We start from the raw sequence: 27508 nt of genomic DNA, 5'->3' as shown, positions 1-27508 counted from the left end.
TCCCATTTTATTTCTTTTTTCCATTTGGATAATCTACTGCCCATTAGCATTTAAAAATTTCCTCCTTTTCCCATGATCTACCATGATAGCACTAAGATGGAATAGGTTTTAATTTATGCATGGATAATTTTAGACTCTTCTCTGTACAGTTGGGTCGTTTGTCTATTTCTGCGCTTACACCACACTGTTATAAAAAGCCTCAATCTGTTGTAGGGCAAGTATCTCACGTCATTCTTTCTCAGGAGTGTTTTCATTCTTTTCCTATTTCATGACCCTTTACCCTTTCAAGCACTTCTTAGAAACAGCTTGTCAAATTGCATGAAATATCCTATTGGGGTTTTGTTTGCAATTGAATTTACAGGTTATTTTAGGAAGCCTATATTATTGTAATAATGAATCTTCTTGTCCATGAAAATAGTGTATCCTACTGTTTCTCTAGGGGTTTTTGGGGTGTATCTCATTGACATTTTTATAATTTTCTCAATAGTTTTCCTTCAATGTTTCTATGTGTGGTTTTCTTAATATCTTACCTTGCTTGAGTTCTGTTGGGATTCTTAATCTTGTAGCTTGGTATCTTCAGTCAGTTTTGAAAAATTCTGGGCAATTACCTCTTTAAGCATTGCTTCTGTTCTGTTTACTCTCTGTCCCACTTCTGGAACTCCATATGCATATGTGTTAGAATGTTTTCCCATGTTCTATAAGTATTTTATACACTTTTCTGTATTTTCTATGCATTTTGCTTTCTGTACCTAAGCCTGGATGTTTTCTAGTGATTTCTCTACTCCTTTCATTAATCCTTTCTTATGCTGTCCAATCTGATCGTAAGCCCAACTACTTCTTAATTTCAGTTTTTGCATTTTTCAAATCTAAAATTTCTATTTGATTCTTTTTTGTAAGTCCCAGTTCTCTGATGAAATCTAAAGTTGTCATCTATTTTTGAATATATTAATCATAGCTATTTAAATGTAGCTATTTATATTAATCATAGCTATTATTCATTCTGATGATTCGAGTAACTGAGTCTACCATATATGTTTTTGTTGCCTGACTTTTCACTTTACATCTAGATGGTCATAATTTATGACTGAATGCTGGACACTGTGTGTGTTAAATTGTGAAGGCTCTAGGTAATGTTTGCTTCTTCCAGAGCGGGTTCACCATAGACTCTTTTAATATGATCAGGATTTCAGCCTACTAGAAGTGTGTTGCAATTTTTGTCAGACTCTGTTAACCAACAGTACATCTTGCTATTAGGTTCTCCAGTCTTTTTTTTTTAATTGCCATATAATTGATTTACAATATTATATTAGTCTCAGGTGTACAGCATAGTGATTCAGTATTTTTACATTTTTACACACTCCATTAAAAGCTATTATAAGATAATGGCTATAATTCCCTGTGCTGTACAATATATCCTTGTTGCTTATATATGATTTCCAGTCTTTGAAACTGGGATCAGGGCTTGTTTACTAGATCTATTCCTCCTTGGAAAACTCAGAATTTTAATCTTTTTTTTGTGGAAAACACCTCTCAGCCATTCAGCAATATCCTACCTAGCTTCTTGTCTTCCTGCTTTGAGCAGTTCAAGAGTTTGGAAGCCAGAGAATGTCAGACTCACTTTCCTGCCCATCTCTTCCACCGGGGTCCTACACCCTATGTGGCTTGTTTGGTAGCCCTGATCTTTAATTTTTGTCTCTCTAACAAATTGAAGTTGTCAAAATTCTGCTGACTTCTTTGCCTCCTAACAGTTAGTGGCTCCTGATTGGAACCTCTGCTTGGTTCATGTTAAGAATTGGCAAATACTTTGAAAAAAAAAAATAGCTGCAGAATGTGAGCTCATACCTGTGTGTGTCATTTCTCTACAGGATTTGGTCCCTGAAGTCCTATTTGCCTTGGAAATTTTCTAATGCTTTTAAGAAGAAGTCATTTTTTGTTTTGTTTTGTTTTGTTTTTGTTTGCGTTTTACCTGGTTTTCTTAGTTGTTCTTTGTGGCAATGCTGGTTTGCTGCAACCTATTTTATTGTACTCAGAAATAAATTTTGCAGTTAGTTTTCAAAATCTTCTTATTTTAAGATAAAATACAAATACAGAAAAAAAAACATACTAAAACAAAAATTGATAGCTTAGAGGACTATAATAAGGTAAACACATGTAACTATTATGTAAAGGGAATGGAACTTTTCCAGACACCTCAGGATCTACTCCATAGACCTCATCCTAATCACAGCCTTCTCAATTCCTCTTCCAAAGTAGCCATTATCCTAAATTTTACTTCTCTTATTTCTTTAGGAATTTTTCACACAGGTGTACGATCTTTCATGTTATAGTTTAGTCTTGTCTAAACTACAAGTTCTGTCTCTGCCCCTCTTTTTCCTTTTACAATATGTCTGTTGAAGATCTTGAGCTGTTTGACTCTGTTTTCTGAAGTCAGAATGTTGTTGGAGAATTGTTGTATAAATGTCAATTAGATTCAGTTAGTTGATGGTGGTGTTCAGTTCTTATACCTCTCTGCTGAATTTCTGTCTACTGATTCTATCTGTTATGGAGAAAGGAATAACGTCTCCAACTATAATTGCTGATTTATTTATTTCTAATTTGGTTTTGTCAGATTTGGCTTCATGTACTTGGAATCTGTTCTTAGGTGTAAACATTTAGATTTGCTGTGCTTTTCTTGGTGAGTAGACTCTTACCCTTATATAAGTTTCCTCTATCATTTGTAATTATTTTTACATTGAAGTCTACTTGTCTGTTAATATATAACCACTTGAGTTTTATTTTTTCCTTCTTTTATTGTGGTAAAATATACATAACATAAAATTTACCATTTTAACCATTTTTAAGTATACAATTCAGTGGCATTAAGTACATTCGTACTGTTGTGCAACTGTCACCACTATCCATGTCAGGGATGCCTCAGTGATGGCTTCTGTTAATTTATTTTGTTCCTTTGAATGAGCTATATTTTTCTATTTCTTTGTATGCCTTATAATTTTTTTTGTTGTAAAAATTGGGCATTTGATAGTTATAATGTGTAATTAGATTCTCCTCATTTCCCAAGGTTTGCTAATTTTTTTTTGATTGTTGAATGCTGCAGTAGTTCATTTCTTTTGAGACTTTTCTAAACATTTTTTGCACAGACTATTTCTTGTAATGTGTAACCACTTAAGTAGCCATTCCATTAGCTTGTATTCAGCTAATGTTTTGACATAAATTTACTTGAATAACAAGATCTGAAACAAACAAAATAGCAAACAAAGAAACACCAAAAAATGAACAAACAAAAAAAGAGAATAATCAGCTCTCCCAGCCTTTGCAGTTTGGTTCTGGCTAGGAAACTTCCTCACCACTTTTCTAGGCTTGTTCTGAACCCAGAGATCAACCTGAGGTGAAAGGTTAAGGTCTTCTTGGGACTTTTTGAGCATGCACCTTGCCTAGGCATTTGTGGCTTTTACAATTCTCTGTACCCAGCTGCTTTTGAATGTCTTAACTTTCTAAAGAGTCTCACTCCAGTTTTCCCTCTAGGCCTTTGATGGCCTTATATGTCTCTACCTGTAATCTTTTCCCCCCTAGGTATCTGTAGGTTGGTAGCCTGCCTTGTAACTTTTACTGTCTATTGTTCCTAGTTATGCTTAATGAGTACCTTGCATCAGTAATTTAGGTATCTCTCAGACAAGTTAGAAAAGATATATACAATAATTTACCGATCAGGTCTACACCAGGCCAGTTCCACCATCATGCTGGGGTGAGGGTGGGAAAATGGTGAGTAAAAACACCACAAAACTTTCCTTCCATTTTAAAGATGGCTTTTTCTTTATTGGGCATTTTCTTGGTTGCAGTAAATATCTGGCTGTTTTCCAGCAATCCTACAAAGTTGGTTCAGACAGCTTCTAGTTGTTCTTTCAATACCATAGAGTATTTTACAATATACAGTTGTGTGTAAGAAATTCCAGACTTTGTAATAGGAAGAAAATGCCACTATTGAAACAAATACTAAACTTTGTTAAATTTTTCTTCCAGGATCCTACTTCCCTGATCAAAGCCTTAATTTCTCTAGTCTTCACTGGCAATGTTGTCTCCTTGAATTAGTGGCCCTGCACAATTTAGACCTCGTTTTTCACTAAATCTGACTTTGAGCATCAGTCATGCTGGCTGCATCTTTGTTACATGTATGTGCCATGCTTCTTCCATATTTCTACTTTTCACCGATGTATGCTCAGGGCTTAGGAGACTGCCTGTCACACAGGTTTCTATTGCAGAGCAGCTTGAAGTCCCCAAACTAGGATTATATGGTTCAACATGCAGGTCAAATCTACTACAGATGCCCAAAGGGTATTTGTGATTTCCTCTTGCCTGGACAACTTTCTCCTAACTCTATGCTTCATGTACATCATACCCATCCTTTAAAATCCAGGCTCAAATTTGACCTTTATGAAAACATCCTTATCTCAATTGGTTCCCAAAATGTGTTTCCAGAAACATGACTTCTGAGAGATGCTAATAAGGCAATAGAGACAAAAAGGGAAATGGTTTGTTAAATAGGAGGCTATCTGCAGAACTTCTCAGAATCTTTTCTTTTTTTTAATAACAATGGACATTTTGAATCTTCAATAAATGAATAGAGGATATAACATTTTCTTAGAATTTTGATAAAGAGCTTTTCCCCCATATAGTACCAGTTTAGGAAGAGTGTTCTCTGGACATATATTGGCAAGTTTGCTGACTATTTGATTTCTCACTCCTCTGAGTTCCTATAGAAATTATAGTCTGTAGTACACTATTAAGCTTTCATTTATTTAGCTACTAAATAGGTTTCCTTACCTCTTTCCCAAAGGATTTGTGATACCTTATTGAGTAGATCAAAGTACAAGACAAAACATTTAATATGGATTTAAATAAAGTAAAAATGAAAGAAATAAGTTTTAGTGACTAGCATCAAACAGATTATAACACTCGAATAATATAATTGCTTTTAGTTTCCTGGAAGTACATGTAAAAATTATTCTGTCACAGAACTGTTAATTTCTCACAAAAATACAACATAATTAAAATTTTTTTCTAAAACAAAATCCAAGCAAGAATATGACACAAGTATTCTTGAATAAGGGACATTGATAAACGAATCATAGAATATCTTTGCTCATCATTTTTCAAAAGTTTGGAGAAGCACTATTTCAATGAATGGGTTTTGGAAAGAAATGCATGGAGGAGATAGTATTAAATTATAATTCAGTGAAGGAATTTCTGGGAGAAGCTGCGGTTACAAGCAGAGTATTAGGATGTATGTTCAGCTGCAGGAAACAGAAACTCAAGGTAGACCCTGTTTCAAATAAACAAAATCTTTATTTCCCTTTTACTTTGTGGCCTAGAGGCACAAAGCCTAGGGCTGGTCCCCAGGTTTCTCTCTCTGAGGCTATCTATGGGTTTGATTCTTTCTATCTTGTGGCTCTACATATTTGGGCTCTTACCCTCATTTTCACATGGTCATGACTGATGGCTCAGTCCTGCAACCTCAATCCAGCCAGTGGAAGGAGGAGAGAAGCATGGAGAAATAGTACACCTTCCTTCTCACATCTCATTGGCCTGTACAGCCTTGTATCGCCAGACCTGGCTGCAACAGAGATGAGGAGATGTGGTTTTTGTCCTGGGTGGTCATATATCTGGTAAAATAAAGAGTGTCTGATAAAAGAAGGGATAATGAATATTGGAAGAAAGTTAGTAATCTCTGCCACAACTAGTTTCCAGCTTTCTCTCCTTGCGTCTAAATTAACAAGGAGGAAGTAAATGTGTACATCAAAATATTTCTTGAAATGTCCTAGATGTGCTCTAGACACTGTATTTATTTTCAATTGAAATCTTATTTTTTACTGAAGTATAGTTGATTTACAATATTATATTAGTTCAGGTGTATAACAGTGATTCAATATTTTTATGGATTATACTTCGTTTAAAGTTATTATAAAATATTGGCTATATCACCTGTGCTGTAAAATATATCCTTGTAGCTCATTTATTTTATAAATAATAGTTTGTACCTCTTAATCTCCTACCCTATCTTGTCCCTCCCCCTTCCCTCTCCCCAGTGGTAGCCACTAGTTTGTCCTCTGTATCTGTAAGTCTGTTTCTGTTTTGCTATATCCATTCATTTGTTTCATCTTTTAGATTCCACATGTAATAACAAATCTTAAAATATATGGTTAATGTGAATATTTTATAATGCTTGTTAACATAAAGGCCCTCCACACTAGCTTCCAGATATGAGGGAGGGAGAGGGGGTCCTCTTTGTGGAAGCAACACAAATGCCTTTCTTTCCCAGCATGAATGTTCAGACACACTGGTAATGGCTGATAGGGAAGGCTCACAGCTGCTTAGGAAGGATTAGTGGATTAGTCTCAAGCTTTATTTCTAATCTAGAGACTAAGATCCTCCAATTCTAGGCCATACAGACAGCATTACTCGAAATTCTAGAGATGCCACTTTGGCCTTTGCATCAATTAACCATAACCACAATGACGCTGTATTACAAGCCACTTTAAAACAATGGATCAAAACAACAACCACGTATTTATCGCACGGTTCTGTGGGTCATAAGGGTTGGCTTGGATCGGGGGGGCTCGCTCAGGCCTCAGCAGTCTTATGTGGGTAGGCTGCTCTTTTGTTCCTGGCTAGGCTTGCTCCCAGGCCTGGCCTTGGCTGGGAGAACAGATTTGCATCTGCTCCCCATGGGCTCTCACCCTCCATTAGGCTTGCTGCCAGGCTAGCGTCAAGGGACCAAGCAAGAGAGAAGGTGCGTGCAAGGGCTGAAACTGGCACACCATAGCTTCTGGAACATTTTATCAGCAGGAGTGAGTCACAAGTCCAGTCAAGAGTTAAGGTGTAGGGGGCTTCCCTGGTGGCACAGTGGTTAAGAATCTGCCTGCCAATGCAGGGGACACGGGTTCGGGCCCTGGTCCAGGAAGACCCCACATGCCGTGGAGCAACTAAGCCCGTGCGGAGCAACTAAGCCCGTGCGCCACAACTACTGAGCCTGCGCTCTAGAGCCCACAAGCCGCAACTACTGAAACCTGTGCACCTAGAGCCCGTGATCTGCAACAAGAGAAGCCTCTGCAGTGAGTAGCTCCCGCTCACCGCAACTAGAGAAAAGCCCACGCACAGCAACGAAGACCCAACACAGCCAAAAAAATAAATAATAAATAAAATAAATAAATTTTAAAAACCATTAAAAAAAAAAAAAAGAGTTAAGGTGTAGGAAAACAGACTCCACTTCTTAGCTGGAGGAGCCACAAGGTCACATTAGAAAGACATGGATACTGGGTGGAGTGGGGTACTGTTATCTATCTACCACTCTTATCAAGTTTAATATTTTGTAATTCTAGTTAAAGTATAATACCTTGGGATGGTTAAAAGTAATTTTGGCTTGGAATGAATACTTTTCTAGTCCTTTCCAGAAAGTATGAGGACTCTAGGTAAGAAGGGATATTTACTGCCTCCTCTGCATAACATTGAAAATGTGGGGATAAATAATGGGGAAACTATTGTTACTTAAGAAATAATTTACAGCCTTAGATCTTTTCCTCTAGATCAGCTCTGGTGAGAAATATGCAGTATAAGTTACCAGAGAAACCAATTTCTGCTAACGTTATTGGTGATATATGTACACCACTGTAAGCTATGATAAAAGCATTGCATTGCTGTGGTTAAAGTTTGGGGTCTGAAATGAAAGTACCTGGATTTCAATCCTCTCTCTGCTCCTTGTGGAAAATTATACAGTTAAAAGATTATAGAGTTAAGGAGGAGCTTCAAGATGGCAGAAGAGTAAGATGTGGAGATCACCTTCCTCCCCACAAATACATCAGAAATACATCTACATGTGGAACAACTCCTACAGAACACCTACTGAACGCTGGCAGAAGACCTCAGACCTCCCAAAAGGCAAGAAATTCCCCACGTGCCTGGGTAGGGCAAAAGAAAAAAGAAAAAACAGAGACAAAAGAATAGGGACGGGACCTGCACCAGTGGGAGAGAGCTGTGAAGGAGGAAAGGTTTCCACACACTAGGAAGCCCCTTCGTGGGCAGAGACTGCAGGTGGCTGAGGGGGGAAGCTTCAGAGCCACGGAGGAGAGCGCAGCAACAGGGATGCGGAGGGCAAAGTGGAGAGATTCCCGCACGGATGATTGGTGCCGACCAGCACCGGCCAGCCCGAGAGGCTTGTCTGCTCACCCGCCGGGGCAGGTGGGGGCTGGGAGCTGAGGCTCGGGCATCAGAGGTCGGATCCCAGGGAGAGGACTGGGGTTGGCTGCATGAACACAGCCTGAAGGGGCTAGTGCACCACAGCTACCTGGGAGGGAGTCCGGGAAAAGGATCACCAGAAAAGGGGTCCCAGAAGAAGAGACAAAGAAAGGGACTGAGAAAATATTTGAAGAGATTATAGTTGAAAACTTCCCTAATATGGGAAAGGAAATAGTTAATCAAGTCCAGGAAGCACAGAGAGCCCCATACAGGATAAATCCAGGGAGAAACATGCCAAGACACATATTAATCAAACTATCAAAACTTAAATACAAAGAAAAAATATTAAAAGCAGCAAGGGAAAAACAACAAATAACATGCAAGGGAATTCCCATAAGGTTAACAGCTGATCTTTCAGCAGAAACTCTGCAAGCCAGAAGGGAGTGACAGGACATATTTAAAGTGATGAAAGGGAAAAACCTACAACAAAGATTACTCTACCCAGCAAGGATCTCATTCAGATTTGATGGAGAAATTAAAACCTTTACAGACAAGCAAAAGCTAAGAGAATTCAGCACCACCAAACCAGCTTTAAAACAAATGCTAAAGGAACTTCTCTAGGCAGGAAACACAAGAGAAGGAAAGACCTACAATAAAAAACCCAAAACAATTAAGAAAATGGTAATAGGAACATACATATCGATAATTACCTTAAATGTAAATGGATTAAATGCTCCAACCAAAACACATAGACTGGCTGAATGGATACAAAAACAAGACCCATATATATGCTGTCTACAAGAGACCCACTTCAGACCTAGGGACACATACAGACTGAAAGTGAGGGGATGGAAAAAGATATTCCATGCAAATGGAAAGCAAAAGAAAGCTGGAGTAGCAATTCTCAGATCAGACGAAATAGGCTTTAAAATGAAGACTATTACAAGAGACAAAGAAGGACACTACATAATGATCAAGGGATTGATCCAAGAAGACGATATAACAATTGTAAATATTTATGTACCCAGCATAGGAGCACCTCAATACATAAGGCAAAAACTAACAGCCATAAAAGGGGAAATCGACAGTAACACAATCATAGTATGGGACTTTAACACCCCACTTTCACCAGTGGACCGATCACCCAAAATGAAAATAAATAAGGAAACACAAGCTTTAAACGATACATTAAACAAGATGGACTTAATTGATATTTATAGGACATTCCATCCAAAAACAACAGAATAAACATTCTTCTCAAGTGCTCATGGAACATTTTCCAGGATAGAGCATATCTTGGGTCACAAGTCAAACCTTGGTAAATTTAAGAAAATTGAAATCGTATCAAGTATCTTTCCCGACCACAATGCTATGAGACTAGATATCAATTACAGGAAAAAATCTGTAAAAAATACAAACACATGGAGGCTAAACAATACACTACTTAATAACCAAGAGATCACTGAAGAAATCAAAGAGGAAATCAAAAAATACCTAGAAACAAATGACAATGAAAACACAACAACCAAAACCTATGGGATGCAGCAAAAGCAGTTCTAAGAGGGAAGTTTATAGCAATACAATCCTACCTTAAGAAACAAGAAACATCTCAAGTGCACAACCTAACCTTACACCTAAAGAAATTAGAGGAAGAAGAACAAAATAACCCCAAAGTTAGCAGAAGGAAAGAAATCATAAAGATCAGATCAGAAATAAATGAACAAGAAATGAAGGAAATGATAGCAAAGATCAATAAAACTAAAAGCTGGTTCTTTGAGAAGATAAACAAAATTGATAAACCATTAGCCAGACTCATCAAGAAAAATAGGGAGAAGACTCAAATCAATAGAATTAGAAATGAAAACGGAGAAGTAACAACTGACACTGCAGAAATACAAAGGATCATGAGAGATTACTACAAGCAACTTTATGCCAATAAAATGGACAACCTGGAAGAAATGGACAAATTCTTAGAAATGCACAACCTTCTGAGACTGAACCAGGAAGAAATAGAAAATATGAACAGACCAATCACAAGCACTGAAATTGAAACTGTGATTAAACATCTTCCAACAAACAAAAGCCCAGGACCAGATGTCTTCACAGGCGAATTCTATCAAACATTTAGAGAAGAGGTAACACCTATCCTTCTCAAACTCTTCCAAAATATAGCAGAGGGAAGAACACTCCCAAACTCATTCTACGAGGCCAGCATCACCCTGATACCAAAACCAGACAAAGATGTCACAAAGAAAGAAAACTACAGGCCAATATCACTGACGAACATGGATGCAAAAATCCTCAACAAAATACTAGCAAACAGAATCCAACAGCACATTAAAAGGATCATACACCATGATCAAGTGGGGTTTGTCTCAGGAATGCAAGGATTCTTCAATATACGCAAATCAATCAATGTGATACACCATATTAACAAATTGAAGGAGAAAAACCATATGATCATCTCAATAGATGCAGAGAAAGCTTTCGATAAAATTCAACACACATTTATGGTAAAAACCCTCCAGAAAGTAGGCATAGAGGGAACTTTCCTCAACATAATAAAGGCCATATATGACAAACACACAGCCAACATCGTCCTCAATGGTGAAAAACTAAAACCATTTCCACTAAGATCAGGAACAAGACAAGGTTGCCCTCTTTCACCAATATTATTCAACATAGTTTTGGAAGTCTTAGCCACAGCAATCAGAGAACAAAAAGAAATAAAAGGAATCCAAATTGGAAAAGAAGAAGTAAAGCTGTCACTGTTTGCAGATGACATGATACTCTACATAGAGCATCCTAAAGATGCTACCAGAAAACTACTAGAGCTAATCAATGAATTTGGTAAAGTAGCAGGATACAAAATTAATGCACAGAAATCTCTTGCGTTTCTATACACTAATGATGAAAAATCTGAAAGTGAAATTAAGAAAACACTCCCATTTACCATTGCAACAGAAAGAATAAAATACCTAGGAATAAACCTACCTAAGGAGACAAAAGACCTGTATGCAGAAAATTATAAGACACTGATGAAAGAAATTAAAGATGATACAAATAGATAGAGAGATATACCATCTATTTGTATCATCAATAAGTGGTGCTGGGAAAACTGGACAGCTACATGTAAAAGAATGAAATTAGAACACTCCCTAACACCATATACAAAAATAAACTCAAAATGGATTAAAGACCTAAATGTAAGGCCAGACACTATCAAACTCTCAGAGGAAAACATAGGCAGAACACTCTATGACATAAATGACAGCAAGATCCTTTTTGACCCACCTCCTAGAGAAATGGAAATAAAAAAATGGGACCTAATGAAACTTAAAAGCTTTTGCACAGCAAAGGAAACCATAAACAAGACCAGAAGACAACCCTCAGAATGGGAGAAAATATTTGCAAATGAAGCAACTGACAAAGGATTAATCTCCAATATTTACAAGCAGCTCATGAAGCTCAATACCAGAAAAACAAGGAACCCAATCCAAAAATGGACAGAAGACCTAAATAGACATTTCTCCAAAGAAGATATACAGATTGCCAACAAACACATGAAAGAATGCTCAACATCATTAATCATTAGAGAAATGCAAATCAAAACTACAATGAGATATCATGTCACACTGGTCAGAATGGCCATCATCAAAAAATCTAGAAACAATAAATGCTGGAGAGGGTGTGGAGAAAAGGGAACCGTCTTGCACTGTTGGTGGGAATGTAAATGGATACAGCCACTATGGAGAACAGTATGGAGGTTCCTTAAAAAACTAAAAATAGAACTACCATACGACCCAGCAATCCCACTACTGGGCATATACCCTGAGAAAACCATAATTCAAAAAGAGTCTTGTACCAAAATGTTCATTGCAGCTCTATTTACAATAGCTAGGACATGGAAGCAACCTAAGTGTCCATCAACAGATGAATGGATAAAGAAGATGTGGCACATATATACAATGGAATATTACTCAGCCATAAAAAGGAATGAAACTGAGTTATTTGTAGTGAGGTGGATGGACCTAGAGTCTGTTATACAGAGTGAAGTAAGTCTGAAAGAGAAAACAAATACCGTATGCTAACACATATATATGGAATCTAAAAAAAAAAACAATGGTCATGAAGAACCTAGGGCAAGATGGGAATAAAGACGCAGACCTACTAGAGAATGGACTTGAGGACACGGGGAGGGGAAATGGTAAGCTGGGACAAAGTGAGAGAGTGGCATGGACATATATACACTACCAAATGTAAAACCGATAGCTTGTGGGAAGCAGCCGCATAGCACAGGGAGATCAGCTCAGTGCTTTGTGACCACCTAGAAAGGTGGGATAGGGAGGGTGGGAGGGAGTCGCAAGAGGGAGGAGATACGGGGATATATGTATATGTATAACTGATTAACTTTGTTATAAAGCAGAAACTAACACACCATTGTAAAGCAATTATACTCCAATAAAGATGTTAAAAAAAAAAAAGATTATACAGTTAAAAGATATACAGTTAAAAGATACTGGATAAATGTTTAACCTCTAAACCCCAGTTTCCTTATCAGTAAAATGAGGATAATAATTGTATCAATCTCTCAGGGTTGTTTTAGAACCTAAATAAGATCGTGAATGCAAATTTCTTACCATAGTACTTGGCATATAGTAGTGCTCAACAATAATAGCTCTTTTTATTATTTTTCACTAACATCATGCAACCGATGTGTACTAGTCTGACTTCCCTGTAAATCCAGATATACGTGAAATTCAAAACAAACTTTAGAACTTTCTTCAGAGCAAGACAGATTGAATACACACATTTATTGCCACTCTCTCCTTTACAGTAAAGGTATAACAACAGGAAAAATAGAGGCATTATTTTAGAAACTAAGAAGCAGATGGAGATGTGAAGGAAATAGTTTCATGACACTGGTGTTGGCAATGATTTCTTGGATATGACACCAAAAGCTCAGGCAACAAAAGCAAAAATAAACAAGTGGGACTACATCAAATTAAAAAGCTTCTGCATAGCAACAAACAATTAACACAGTGAAAAGGCAGCCTATGGGATGGGAGAAAATACTTGCAAACCATATAGCTGGTAAGGGGTTAATATCTATAATATATAAGGAACTCCTACAGCTCAATAGCAAAAAATAAATAACCTGATTAATAAATGGGCAAAGGACTTGAATACACATTTTTCCAAAGAGAAAATACAAATGGCCAACAGATATAAAGATTCTCAACATAACTAATCATAAGGGAAATGCAAATCAAAGCAACAATGAGATATCAACGCATATCTGTTGGGATGGCTATTATAAAAACAACAAAAAATATAAGTGTTAGAGAGGATGTGGAGAAACTGAAACCCTAGCATGCTGCTGGTGGAATGCAAAATGGTGCAATTGCTATGAAAAACAGTATGATGGTTCCTCAGAAAATTAAAAATAGAGCTACCATATGATCCAGCAATCCTGTTTCTGGGTATTTATCCAAAAGAATTGAAAGCAGGATCTTGAAGAGTTATCTGCAGTTCCATATTTACTGCAGCATTATTTACAATAGGCAATATGTAGGAGTAACCAAAATGTCCGTTAATGGATGAATGGATAAAGAAGATGTGTGTATATGTATTCTGCAGTATGTTATAGGAAAAATGAACCTGGAGGACATCATGAGAAGTTACATAAGCCAGTCACAGAAAGGCAAATACTGCATGATTCTACTTATATGATGTTATGATTAATTTATGTCAACTTGACTGGGCTAAGCGATGCCCAGATAGTTGGTATAATACTGTTTCTGGGTGTGTCCATGAGGGTTGTTTTGGGAAGAGATTAGCATTTGATTTATTAAGCTGAATAAAGACATCCACCGTCACCAATGTGGGTGGGCACCATCCAATCCTTTGAGGGCCTGAATAGAACAAAGAGGCAAAGGAAGGTTAAATTCACTCTTTTCCTGAGCTGGGACATCCATATTTTCCTGCCCTTGGCTGTCAGAACTCCTGGTTCCCGGGCCTTTGGACTCCATGACTTATACTAACAGCCCCCTGGTTCTCAGACCTTTGGAATTGGACTGATTTATACCACTGGCTTTCCTGGTTTTACAGATTACAGATTGCAAATTGTGGTACTTCTCAACCTCCATAATTGTGTGAGTCAATTCCTATAATAAATCTCTTTCTTTATCTATCTATCTATCTATCTATCTATCTATCTATCTATCTATCTATCTATCTATCATCTCTCCTTATAGATTTCCTAATGGTTCTGTTTCTCTGGAGAGCCCTGACTAATACATATGAGGTATCTAAAATAGCAGAGTAGAACAGTGGGATCCAGGAGCTGGGAGTAAGGAGAAATGGGAAGTTTTTATTCAACGGGTATGAAGTTTCAGTCATACAAGATGAATAAGTCTAGAGATCTGCTGTACAACTTTGTGTCTGTAGTTACCAACAACCTATTGTACACTTAACAATTTGTTAAAATGGTAGATATCATGTTAAATGGTCTTATAACAACAACAACAACAACAAAAGTGAAAAACTGCCTTTATTTCCAGGGAAAGCTAAAGCCTATGATGGAAATGCTGGAGGCCTGGAAGCAGGTTGATTAGCGATAAACAAATGGGCTTGGTTGGTAGTCTATAAGAAGCAGAGAGAAATCCCTCTCTGTGAAGTCAGGGGGCTGTCCTGGTCTGGATAGGAATGAGTCAAAACCAGCAACCAAGGAAGATTTACCAAATCGGAATCCAAAGCCCTGGTAAAAATCAAGTATACCCTATAAAATATTTCAAGTTATGTTACAGGAAGGAACTTGGCAGAACGTTCTGATTCCAGGACCTTTAATGTCATGTGTATAAAGCACAGGGGTTAAGAGTCTGCACTTTGTCTAGAGAAAGCCAGTGCGCAGCAACAGAGACCCAACGCAGCCAGAAATAAGTAAATAAATAAGTTTAAAAAAAAAAAAAAAAGAGTCTGCTCTTTGAAGCATGATAGGTCTCTCTTTGATTCTGGGCACCTTGCCTTACTAGCTGCATGATTTGGGGCTAGTTCATTATACTCTCTGAGCCTCAGTTAAAAAGTTATTTTGAAACCATATCTATTAATAAAACACTTAAGACAGAGTCTAGAATATAGCAGGTGATTAGTAGATGACAGCTATTTTTACAGTCATGATCATCATTAGATACTTAATATTAATGGGTTTGATACCTGCTGATGCTTTAAATATATTCAAAGTTTAGATATCAGTTTTCTTATCTGTAAATAAGAACCATATTGGTATTTCATGAATTTATGAGTATTAAATTAGCTAGTATATGTAGTGTTCATACCACTTAGTAGTGCTAAGCTGATAATGTTGACCGCTGCAACTTTACCATTACTTAAATGATTAGGAATCATGTTTTGTGGTATTTTGTTTTGTCCAGCCTTTCAGTTGCAAGTGAATTAAACATTTTGGCCACTAGTTGGTGGTCTCTTTTTCACTGAACAGTCTGGTATTTGTAACCTTTCTGGTAGCCAAGCACTTTAAGCTCCTTTTAGACAACCAAATATTATGAAAAATATTATGAAAAAATTTTACAGTTATACATGTTTTTATTAGAGAAAGATTATTATTATTATTGTATAAAATTTGTGACAACCATGCATTAAATCTGGAATATAAAAATAGAAAGAAAAGCACATTTAAAAAAAAAGATAGTCTCGCCCCCCTGAGTACAAGCACTATTATTGATGTAATGCTTCCAGGAATTTCTTCTGTATATTAGTTTATGTGAATATGAGGAGATATCTGTCTGAACTTTTTTCCTAAGGCAACGACCACATCATGGGAGTATTTCTATATTCTAAGTATTATTTCTTTTTTTTTTAAATAAATTTATTTATTTTGGGCTGCGTTGGGTCTTCGTTACTGCGCACGGGCTTTCTCTAGTTGCGGCGAGCGGGGGCTACTCTTCATTGTGGTGCGCGGGCTTCTCATTGCGGTGGCTTCTCTTGTTGCGCAGCACAGGCTCTAGGCACGTGGGCTTCCATAGTTGTGGCACGTGGGCTCAGTAGTAGTGTCTCGCGGGCTCTAGAGCACGGGCTCAGTAGTTGTGGCTCATGGGTTTAGTTGCTCTGCGGCATATGGGATCTTCCCGGACCAGAGCTTGAACCCGTGTCCCTTGCATTGGCAGGCAGATTCTTAACCACTGCACCACCAGGAAAGTCCCTAAGTATTATTTCTAATGCCTGCATAATAGGGACCATAATTTATTGCTTTTTCTGTTGACAGTGGTTTAATTCCTTTTTTTTTTTTTGCTTTTCTATGTGTCTTGTAATTTTTTATTGAAAGTGAGGCAATTTGTATAAAACAGTAGTGGAGGCAATTTGTATAAAACAGTAGTGGAAATGGGCACTTTGTTTGTTTGTTTGTATGGCTCAGTATGGGAGATTGAGTTCATCAGGTGAGCTGGGTTTGGGTTTTCCTGTTGCTATAGTTACCACCAATGCATCCCAGATTTCAAATTCCTCCACCTGGAGCGTGGGCAGGTATTTTTTAGGCTCCTGACTCAGCTCCCTCGGCTTCAGTAGTCCCTGCCCATCTGCACATCCAGGAACATCTCTCTCTACACTTTTGCTCTTCTCCCAGCAGTGAGCTCTCAGCTCATGATGGGGGAAGGGAAGTCCTTTGTTTTCTTGGTCCAGCTCCAGTAGTAGTCAGGTCTTTTGCATCTGAGTGTTGAGGGTGGGGCTTTCTCAGTGTTCTTCTCCCTGCTCTGCTTTATGTCTGTGGAGGTCTTGGGTAGGAGAGGGTTTGCTCTGCTTCACCCCAAAACAGCTTTGCATGGGTACGGGACTCTGAAGGCTTTCTGTCCTTTTCCCAGAGGAAGGAGTTTCTTGTTTCTATTTCTCCCTCAGAAGTAATAGATCTTTTCTTGGGACCTGCGAATAGGAATATTTCTTACCTCTTCTCCAGTGGCTTCAGGCTTTTGCTTCCTGTGAGTGAGAGGTCTGGGAAGTGAGCAGGAGTTCCTGTGCCCCACTGAGGAAAGCTCTCTTTTTCTCCTGCTCCGCTCCCTGTCTTTGTCGTGAGCACCCAGCAGAAGCCTGTGGAAATGTTTGTGAATGAGTGAAGGCTATCTCACGTAAGGGGCTCTCAGGTGCGTCGAATTGTCATGTTAGCCCACACTTGGCCTTAAAGAATTAGTATAAGTTTCAGCTGCTTTCCCTTGCCTGCTTGTAAGATAACCACCTCTTCTGCCTGTGCTTTCAAAGGTGAACACGTTCGTGTGTTCGGACACATAGGTTTTTCATTCTTTAGAATTCAGTTGATTTGTTTGCCTTGCAACTTCAGGTCTCTGGTAGACTCAAGGAAGTTATGATTTAGGGTGGGACAGACATTCTCTTGCAGTTTCTGCCTTCTAAGTAGAAGCAGAACCCCACAGATTTTGTTAGAGATTAGCTTTCTGTAGTACATGTAAGTTGTTCCCATGAATAATCCTCTGAGGATCATCTATGCACATAGTTCTTCACTGTCTTCTTAGTTTTTTTCCTCTAAGTATCCAGTTTTCAAGGTGGAATTGTTGGCACAGTCATGGTGAACATCATTATATCCCTTGAAACATACTGCCACATTGCATTCTTAGGTGGCTGTACTGAGACCAGCAGTGTATGGGAAAAAAGTGTGTGCCTGATCTTTTTCTAGCATGGCTTATCATTATTAAAAATATTTGACAGCATGACAGGTGAGAATGATAAAGATATAATTGTGTTAAAATTTAGATTTCTTGTGAGGCCGAGTATTTTACCAAACTTTCGTTTGTTTCCTTTCTGTGCCTTTCTAGTGCTTAGTTTATTATTACTGTGTACTTCCGTGTTGATTTATTAATAAAAAGTGGCAGGGGTAGTAGGAAGCTGTCATGAATTTCACCTTCAGAGAACTGTGGTTTAAAGAAATAAACAAGAAGGGCATCGCATATCTAATTTATCTGTAAGACTGTGAATCTTGCACCCCGAGGGGGTTACTCCCTAGGCCAGGCAGTGGTCAGCCATGTGGAGTGTGGATGCCCCGGCCTTGGCTTTCTGCCCCTAAGATTCTTTCCAAAGGACCCCACACCAGAGCTGATTGCCAGATAATGTGTGTCTACCTGGGGGTTTGGTTGGTTCCAGTTTACACAGGATAAAAGAAACTACCTACTTCTTTCCTCTCATCCTAATTCAGCTAAACAGACTCCAAATAAAATGGAAACTTCCTGAGTATCCTTCCTGACTCTGACTTTATACTCCACTTAATAATGTTTTCAGCCTGTCTTGAGTTCCTTTACTCCTATGACAAGGCTGGATTAGTTTGAAAAATTCCAAGCCATGTTTTTACTGTCTTTCCTTTTGTTGCTGGTGGATAACCATGTGAACAAGAAGCACAGACAATTCTTGTAAGCAACACCCACGTGGTATAAAATGTTCATTATGACAATATTCGGAATAGTGTATTTGAATACCTTTCACTACAGTATTTTTCCTCATAGTTCTTTTATACCATGAGTCGTGAAACTGAGCCTAGGAAAGATTAAGAAGTCTGAGGAACTTTCATTGAGAGAATTTTTATGTAAAAGATTATTGTTGTTGTTTAGTACCTCCTGTCTTCTTCTGAAAAATTGCTCTGATCTGATTCATTTCTTTACTTTTTATATTTATATTCACATTCCATTTACTTTTTGTATATGTCTCATGTAAAAAAAGTTGTCATTATTAAAATAATATATAGTATAATGTTCTATTATGATAAAAATAGTTTTTAAAAGTAATAATAAAAAGTAAAAAGAACAAAAGTTTTGTCATAGTTGCAAAATTGCAATATATGCATTTAGATCATATCAAGCATAGGAATACAAATTGGTAGAAAATCTGTTCTAGTCTTATTGTCTTTAAAAATAAGTATATTCAAAAAATTGTAAAACAAAAGTTAACTTTTTTGGATGAATACTACTTTGATAACCTAGATCTTTCCTTTCTAAACTAAGAATCATTTTACAAATATAACAGGAACTCAAGAATAGAACATATTCTGTGTGGGTGATTTCATATTACTTTTGCTTTTTTGCATTGAAATTATTAATGAAATGTTAAGCTAATGTTTTTGCATTCAAGTTCTTTAGAGGTTTATTTTTAAATGAGAAGGTGGGAGGAACAGAGTCCGTACGTAGCTATCCACCTCTGCAGCAAGAGAGCAGCGTGAAGCCGCAGCTACATAACTATCAAGGGTACTCTTTTTAAAATCTGTAGTCGGTGGAATAATTATATAACTCAAAATGTGCATGAAAGTCTCAAATTTTATGAAAAGCCCCATGTCCAAAACACTTGAATAATACAATTTTTTTCTTATGCCCCTTAAATTCATGTGACTATCATCACCTATGGCGTAGTTGTGGGAACATAACTAAATTTCAAAGCAAAATCTCATTACAAACCCATTAGAGTATGCATTTGAGTGTTAGAGATTATTATACCTTGTCAAGGGATATGAGCAGGAAAAGTGAGAGAAACTGCTGACAGTGGGAAAATTATTCCCCAGAATGATTTTCCTTAAATATTTCATATCTAGAACATTTGAAATAGTGTAAAGTTATGTGAAGATTTTTAGTGTTCATTCTTGGATTAAAAGCTGTGTGACTGATCCATTGGGACCATCAATGAAAATGCTATAAATACCAGTTTTTGTAGGTTTCTCCCTAGACAAAGCACATTAAGGGTTATAACTTATTACAGCACTGCCAACTTTTATATTTCCGCAAGGGATGATTCTACATTTTGCTCAAAACAAAAGAAGAAAACCTCTGGGGCTGAGATTCATTAAAGCAAAGAACCTTAGACAGAAAATAGCTCTTTAATAACTTCTCAGGACCAACATGGTTTAATGGCATCACTTTGAGTAGGATTTGCTTCAGGACAAAGACATTGTACTCTATTTTTGTTTTGAGAATTATGAACACGGCTATTCCACTTGGAGATTATAGCCAATACATTTGTATTCAATTGGTTTTGTTCAGTTGAAGATGTTGGTTCCTTTGAAATGCTGACCATATCTGTCACTATGGAGACTGCCGTCTTCATCCACAATGGGTAGCTATTGGCAAAGAAGAATGCTTTTTGATAGGCAGCAAAATGGACCTCATTAGTGCATGTCACAGTCTGCACAAAAGATATATATGGAGTGTCACCTTCCATTCAAGTGAAGTTTTTGGATAATTATGCATATATGGTGAAGGGTCTCTTACCTCTTTTTGTTGTGTTTGATTTTTCGGCTATATGTCTGCCTACAAAACTCTTCTTCACCAGTGATCTTTCACATAAAGAACAATGGCACAGAGAAGGGGGTGGTATTCCCTCATAGTCATATATGTCTTAGTCAATACACTGACAGTCACTTTGAGCAGACTGTCCTTGACAAACTTAAATGAGGTAACTGCCGACAGTCAGTCTGTCTGTCTGTTTGCCTCTCTATGTATCGATCGATTTATATTTTTTATTGTGTAAAAGTGATTATAACATTATATTAGTTTCAGGTATACAGCATAATGATTTGATATTTATATGCATCGAGAAATGATCACCACAGTAAGGCTAGTTAACGTCCATCACCATACATAGCCTAGTTATATACATAAAGTTGATTTTTCTTGTGATGAGAACTTTTAAGATTTACTTTCTTAGCAACTTTCAAATATGTAATACTGTATTATTAACTCTAGTCACCATGCTTTACATTACAGCCCCATGACTTATTTATTTTATAACTGGAAGTTTATAGCTTTTGAGACCCCCATCACTTATTTCACCCAACCCTTGTCCCCAACCTCTGTCAACCACCAATCTGATCTCTAAGCCTATGAACTCTGTTTTTTTTTAAGTATTATTATATCAGTTTCAGGTGGATAGCATAATAGTTCAACATCTGTGTACACTACAGAGTATACACAAGTCCAATTACCATCCATCACCATACAGTTGACCCCATTTACCTGTTTTGCCTAACCCCCCCTCACCCACCCCTCAGCTTTCTTCTCCTCTGCCAGAGTAACCACTAATCTATTCTCTGTATCTAGGGGTTTGTTTTTGTTTTGTTTCTTTGTTGGCTTTGTTTTGTTTTGAGATTCCACATATAAGTGAAATCAAGCGGTCTTTGCCTGTTTGACTTATTTCACTTAGCAAAAAACCCTCAAGCTCTATCCATGTTTTTACAAATGGCAGGCTTTTATTCTTTTTTATGGCTGAATAAATATTTCATTGTGTATATGTACTACATCTCCTTTATCCATTCATCCGTCAGTGGACACTTAGGTTGCTTCCTTGTCTTGGCTATTGTAAATAATGCTGCAGTGAATATGAGGGTGCATATATCTTTTCAAGTTAGTGTTTTCATTTTCTTCAGAAAAATACCCAGAAGTGGAATTGCTGGATCATATGGTAGTTCTATTTTTAATTTTTTGAGAAAACACTATACTGTTTTCCGTCGTGACTGCACCAATTTGTATTTGCCCCAGTAGTGCACAAGAGTTCCCTTTTCTCCACAGTCTCACCAACACTTGTTATTTCTTATCTTTTGGATAATAGCCATTCTAACAGGTATGATATAATACCTCTTTGTGGTTTTGATTTGCATTTCCCTGATGATTAGTGATGTTGACATTTTTAATGTATCTGTTTTCCCTCTGTCTTCTTTGGAAAAATGTCTATTCAGATCCTCTGGCCATTTTTTAATTGGGTTGTTTGGTTTTTGTTTTGTTTTTGCTATTTAATTGTATGAGTTCCTTATATATTTTGGATATTGACCCACATCAGATATATAATTTGCAAATATTCTCCTTTCTCCCATTGAGTAGGTTGCTTTTTCATTAAAAATATTTTTTATTGAGATATAGTTGATGTACAATATTATATAAGTTACAGGTATTCAAAATAATGATTCACAATTTTTAAAGGTTATACTCCATTTATAGTTATAAAATATGGCTATATTCCTTGTGTTGTACAATATATCCTTGTAGCTTATCTATGTTATACATAATAGTTTGCATCTCCTAATTCCCTACCCCTGTCTTGCCCTGTCCTCTTCCCCCTCTCCACTGGTAACCACTAGTTTGTTCTCTATATCTGTGAGACTGTTTCCTTTTTGTTATAGTCACTAGTTTGTTTTATTTTTTAGATTTCACATACGGCCTTTTCATTTTTTGATGGTTTCATTTGCTGTACAGAGGCTTTTTAGTTTGATATAATTTCACTTGTTTATTTTTGATTTTGTTGCCTTCGCTTTCAAAGTCAAATCCAAAGACTCATTGCCATGAGTAATGTCAAGGAGCTTACTGCCTATGTTTTCTTCTAAAAGTTTTGTGGTTTCAGGTCTTATGTTCAATTCTTTAATGGCTTTTGAGTTAATTTTTGTGTATGGTGTAAGATAGTGGTCCGTTTTCATTCTTTTGCATGTGGCTGTCCAGTTTTCCTAGCACGATTTATTGAAGAGACTGTCTATTCCCAATTGTATATTCTTGGTCTCGTTGTTGTAAATTAGTTGACCACAAATGCATGGGTTTATTTTGGGGCTCTGTATTCTGTTCCATTGATCTATGTGTGTGTTTTTATGCCAGTACTATATTGTTTTGATTACTCTAGCTTTGTAATATTGTTTGAAGTAAGGGACCATGATGCCTATAGCTTTATTCTTTCTCAAGATTGTTTTGGCTAATTGGGATTTTTGATTCCATACAAATTTTATGATTGTTTGATTTATTTTTGTGAAAAATGCCATTGGAAATTTGATAAGGATTGCATTGAATCTCCAGAGATTGCTTTGGGTAGTATGGACATTTTAACAATATTAATTCTTCCAATCCATGAGCATGGACTATCTTTCCATTTATTTGTGTCTTTTCAATTTCTTTCATCAATGTCTTATAGTTTTCAGTGTATAGGTCTTTAACTTTCTTAATCTTAGATGATACCTCGAGCCTAATACTCTTTGTCCTCTATATACAGCCAAGGCAGACCCAATATCATGCCTTTTACCTGGTAGAGAAACTATAGGAATACATAATTCTTGGAAATATTCTATTTCTTTTTCCCAGTGTTAGCGTCTATTTTTAATGCTTTTGCTGTATTGTTTCTTTTCAGCTTATTACACTTAAAATTAATTTCCCCTAATTTTTAAACTTTATAAGAATCAATGATACAGAGAGTTGGTACTTTAGTAGAAATCCATATCTTATTATGTTGACATATTTACACTTACTAAATATTATGGGATGAATTGTGTCCTGCCAAAATTCATGTGTTGAAGTCCTAACCCTCAGTACTTCAGAACGTAACCTTATCCAAAGATATGGTCTTTGAGAGGTAATTAAGTTAAAATGAGGCTTCTAAGGTGCGGTCCTAATCCAATATGACTAGTGTCCTTATAAGAAGAGGAAGAGATACCAGGATAGGCCCACACAGAGAAAAGGCCATGTGAGGACACAACCTGAAAGTAGTTGTCTGCAAGCCAAGGAAAGAGGTCTCCTTGGAGAGAAACCAACCCTACTGATACCTTGATCTTGGACTTCCAGCATACAGAACTGTTTGAAAACAAATTTCTGTTGTTTAAGCCACTGAGTCTGTGGTATTTTGTTATGGCAGCCCTAGTAAATGAACACACTCCGTAATATACTATTCCTGTATATTTCTGGTATTCTTTTAGCAAATGGTTATAAATGGGCTCTCAGTGCAAAGGAGGTGTTGCAATCTGGTATCTTTTGATTAAGTCTATTTGATTCCTTAAGAAAAGTGATGCATATCATCTATTCTAGAAAAGGGAAGAGAAAGAATCCAGAGAGCTTAAGATACTTATTAAATGCGACTAGCACCTTAAAAAGAAAAAAAATTCAAAGAACCCAGTAACCACACACCTTATCTTTCTTAAAAAACAGATACATGACTTGCCTCTTAGTTCTTGTTTTTGATGTAAATATAATGCATAATGCAGAAGATTGGTGGCATTTAGTCTATAATTGGGAAAATGAAGCACACTTGTTGTGACTTCTACCCTCTCTCCATCTGTGATGCTGCACCCTAGTTTTTCCCTTGGTTCCTGTTTACATCCTAATGGATTTTTTCCAGGGTACTTTCTGTGAGGGATTTCTTTTTTTCTGAAGGTAAACCTAATGTCATAATGCTGTCTGAGTTTCATCTATGAGAAAGAAGAGGTTTTACCTTTGTTAAGCTTTTGGCATGTGGTTTGCTGATGAATGCCCCAACTCAAGAGCTTATTTAATTAAAACTCTCCATCCAGTAGAGGGAGGCTGTCGCTAAGGTTGGATAATGCACATCCCACCCAGTGTCTTCGATTCTGTGCATTTCATGGTTACTGTTGTTCTACCTGGATCCCCGTTATTCTGTCAGAAACACAATCACAAGAAACTTCCAAAAACCCTAAGGAGTCAGAGGCAAACCACAGACAAAAATGGAAAAGAAGAACTGCTTTGTGAAGATTGGGTTCATGGTTGTTCCTTCTTCCCTCTGCTTCAGGGAATCATGTATCTGCCAGCTTCGTGGAAGCCTGGAGTAATGACGCTCAAGCTCCCACTTCCTCATTTTTCCATGTTTATTTTAATAGAGTTGGGAAAGGGAAGTGGAGGAGGAAGAGCTCCATGGGGCAAATTCTTATCTCCTTTTTAAGGCGTAGCTCTTGGACTACTATGTGCCCAGCTGGAAGTAATTAGTTTTTCTCTGGACTCCCATATTCCCCAAAATGCAAACTCTCTTATGGCCCTTATCACTCAGTTTTGTATTACAACAGCCTGTAGTGCCCCTTAGAAAAAGCTATTGTCTCTCAGCTCCAAATCCATCCTTCAGTTCTGAGCTTTGGGATGCTGGTTGGGCGGCTGCTTTACAAGCCACATCGCTCCTTTGCCAGCTGCTCCCTACTAGGCTTTCTAAGTTGGGAACCACAGAGGGAGACAGGAAGGCTAGAGGAAGGAGGAGAGATTGCTCTGTCCTGTTAGCTTCCTGTTTTCTGTAGCTGTGGGCTTCAGGCAGCAGAAATTCTGTCCAGCTGCAGCAGTTGAAGCCAGTTTGCAGTTTCCCCCAAATTTCCAGAACCAGACTTATGATGCCCATGTCAGAGACAGCAGCCAAGAAGCACTGTCTTCTCTGAGATCTGACTTCCGGTTTCATAGGCCTCCTCCAAGCTCCTAAGTTTTAATAATTCCACCCTCTTCACTCTTTGCCACAATCCTCATCCTACTTCATGCAGCTACTCACTCTGGGATGCTCTGGTGTCCTCTTTTTGCCTTTTCTGTTCTCACATAACTAGTGAATAGTTCTTTGTAGAACTATTCTTCCTGACAAAATAACTGATGTGATTTCTGTCTCCTTTTGGGACACTGAGTGAATTACCCATGTTCATGCTTTCTCCGTGCTTATCTGTGAGCTCATTAGCCATGCCAAATAGTAATGTAAATAATACTGTCATCGTTTATTGAGCAGTTATTATGTACCTTGCTCTATGCTAAATCTTTACATGTGGCCTCATTTATTATTCACAACTTTATAAAACACGTTTTACTAACTTCATTTCACAGATGAAGAAACCAAGGCTCAGAGGGCTAAGGATGAAGGGAGTTTCATACCAGCCTGATGCCTCATGCAGGATTTGAATCTGACTCCAAAGTCTAAGCTCTTAAGCATTCTATTAATTTGTCTATGTCATGTTTGTACCCTAATTCTTTGCTTCCTGCTCCTATTAAATAACTAATTAAAGTAGCTAGGCTTATATTCATCCAAGAAAATAAAGCTTTCACCTACTTGTACTGGATTAAATCTGTGGTCTAGAGGATATTTATGTTAAACCAGTAAGAAGAATGGGATGCCAGATCCACCACTAACCCATTCCTCTCCTTGGCCTTGTCCCCCTAATCTATATAAATGAGGTTTAGACTACAGAATCTTTAAGGGCTCTGTAGATGTGTTGTTTTATTAAATGTTTCTGTTAGCTTGGGAGTGAAAAGAGGAGGAATTCTATCCCTTAGACTTTGTCAACACATGCAAAAAATTAGAAGGAATTTCATTTCAAATCATGTATTAGGAAAGAGCCCATGAAACATCTTCATGTTTCATGGCTAAAATGAAACATCCACATTCCACAAGCTTGCTGTCTTCAACACCAATGCTTCCCAAATTTTGATGTGCACCTGAATCACCGAGGATCTTGTGAAACTGAAGATTCTGATTCAGGAATTCTGGGACATGGCCTAAGATCTGTCTTCCCCCAGAGCTCCACATCAGGATCACTCCAGCAGTAGTAAGAGCAGCCCTATTTATTGGTCACTTACTAGGTGCCAATTATATTCTCTCTAATCCTCATAAGAATCTCATGAGGTTATTATTATTATTATTATTATTATTATTATTATTATTATTATTCTAAGTCTTCAAATAAAGAAACTAAGACTGGGAACAAGTTCAGTAACTTGGTGATGGCCTCACAGGTGGAAAGCGGTAGGATTGAAATTCAAACTCATGTTTTTTGACTTCAAATCCTTTGCTATTTACTCATCAACAGTGCATTACAACCAGCAAAGTAGTTAAAAGTAGAACATAAGGTGTATATCTGTAAGATTAGTACCTGAAGGTGTCAGAGTGGTGACTTTTATTAAATGCTTTGATACTTTGAAGTTCATTGGTTTTGAAGTGATTTGTGGAATTTATTATTTACATTTTAAACTCTTGTTTATACCTTGTCTACAAATATCACAACCATTTCAGTAGCATTATATAGTCCGGGTATTATAATTGAGCAATTCATTAGAACAAAATTGTGATGCAGGTAAGGGGTTTATGTATTTCTCTGTTAAATTTAAGAGAAAAAGAAACGCAGTTTGTAATTGAATGTGAGCATTAGCATGCCGTACTAACGAAAGGGTAAATCCATATTAGCATCAGTGACTTTTAACTGCTTCATCATTCATGGTGTACAGATTGAAGCCAGATTAAGAGGAAAAAATTATTTTACCAGCAGCCCCCAAAGATTTCACCCATAGATGCAGATAATGAGCATTGCCATGGATAACAGTATACCTGAATAGAATCTAAGGGAATTGGAAAACAAGATACAAAGAAATAAGCTTAATTATTCATATTTTGAAAAATCTCTGCAGACAATTTAACAGTAAAGTAGGGTGACTAAGGAACACATACATTTCATGCCCATATGCCACAGAAATATCTAATTAGGCACAATGTGCCAGTACTAATTATAGAAATGATT

The sequence above is a fragment of the Eubalaena glacialis genome, chromosome 15 (genome assembly GCF_028564815.1).
Source record: "Eubalaena glacialis isolate mEubGla1 chromosome 15, mEubGla1.1.hap2.+ XY, whole genome shotgun sequence".
Lineage (NCBI taxonomy): Eukaryota > Metazoa > Chordata > Mammalia > Artiodactyla > Balaenidae > Eubalaena > Eubalaena glacialis.
The sequence above is the reverse complement of the archived record's forward strand: the minus strand, read 5'-3'. Positions refer to the sequence as shown.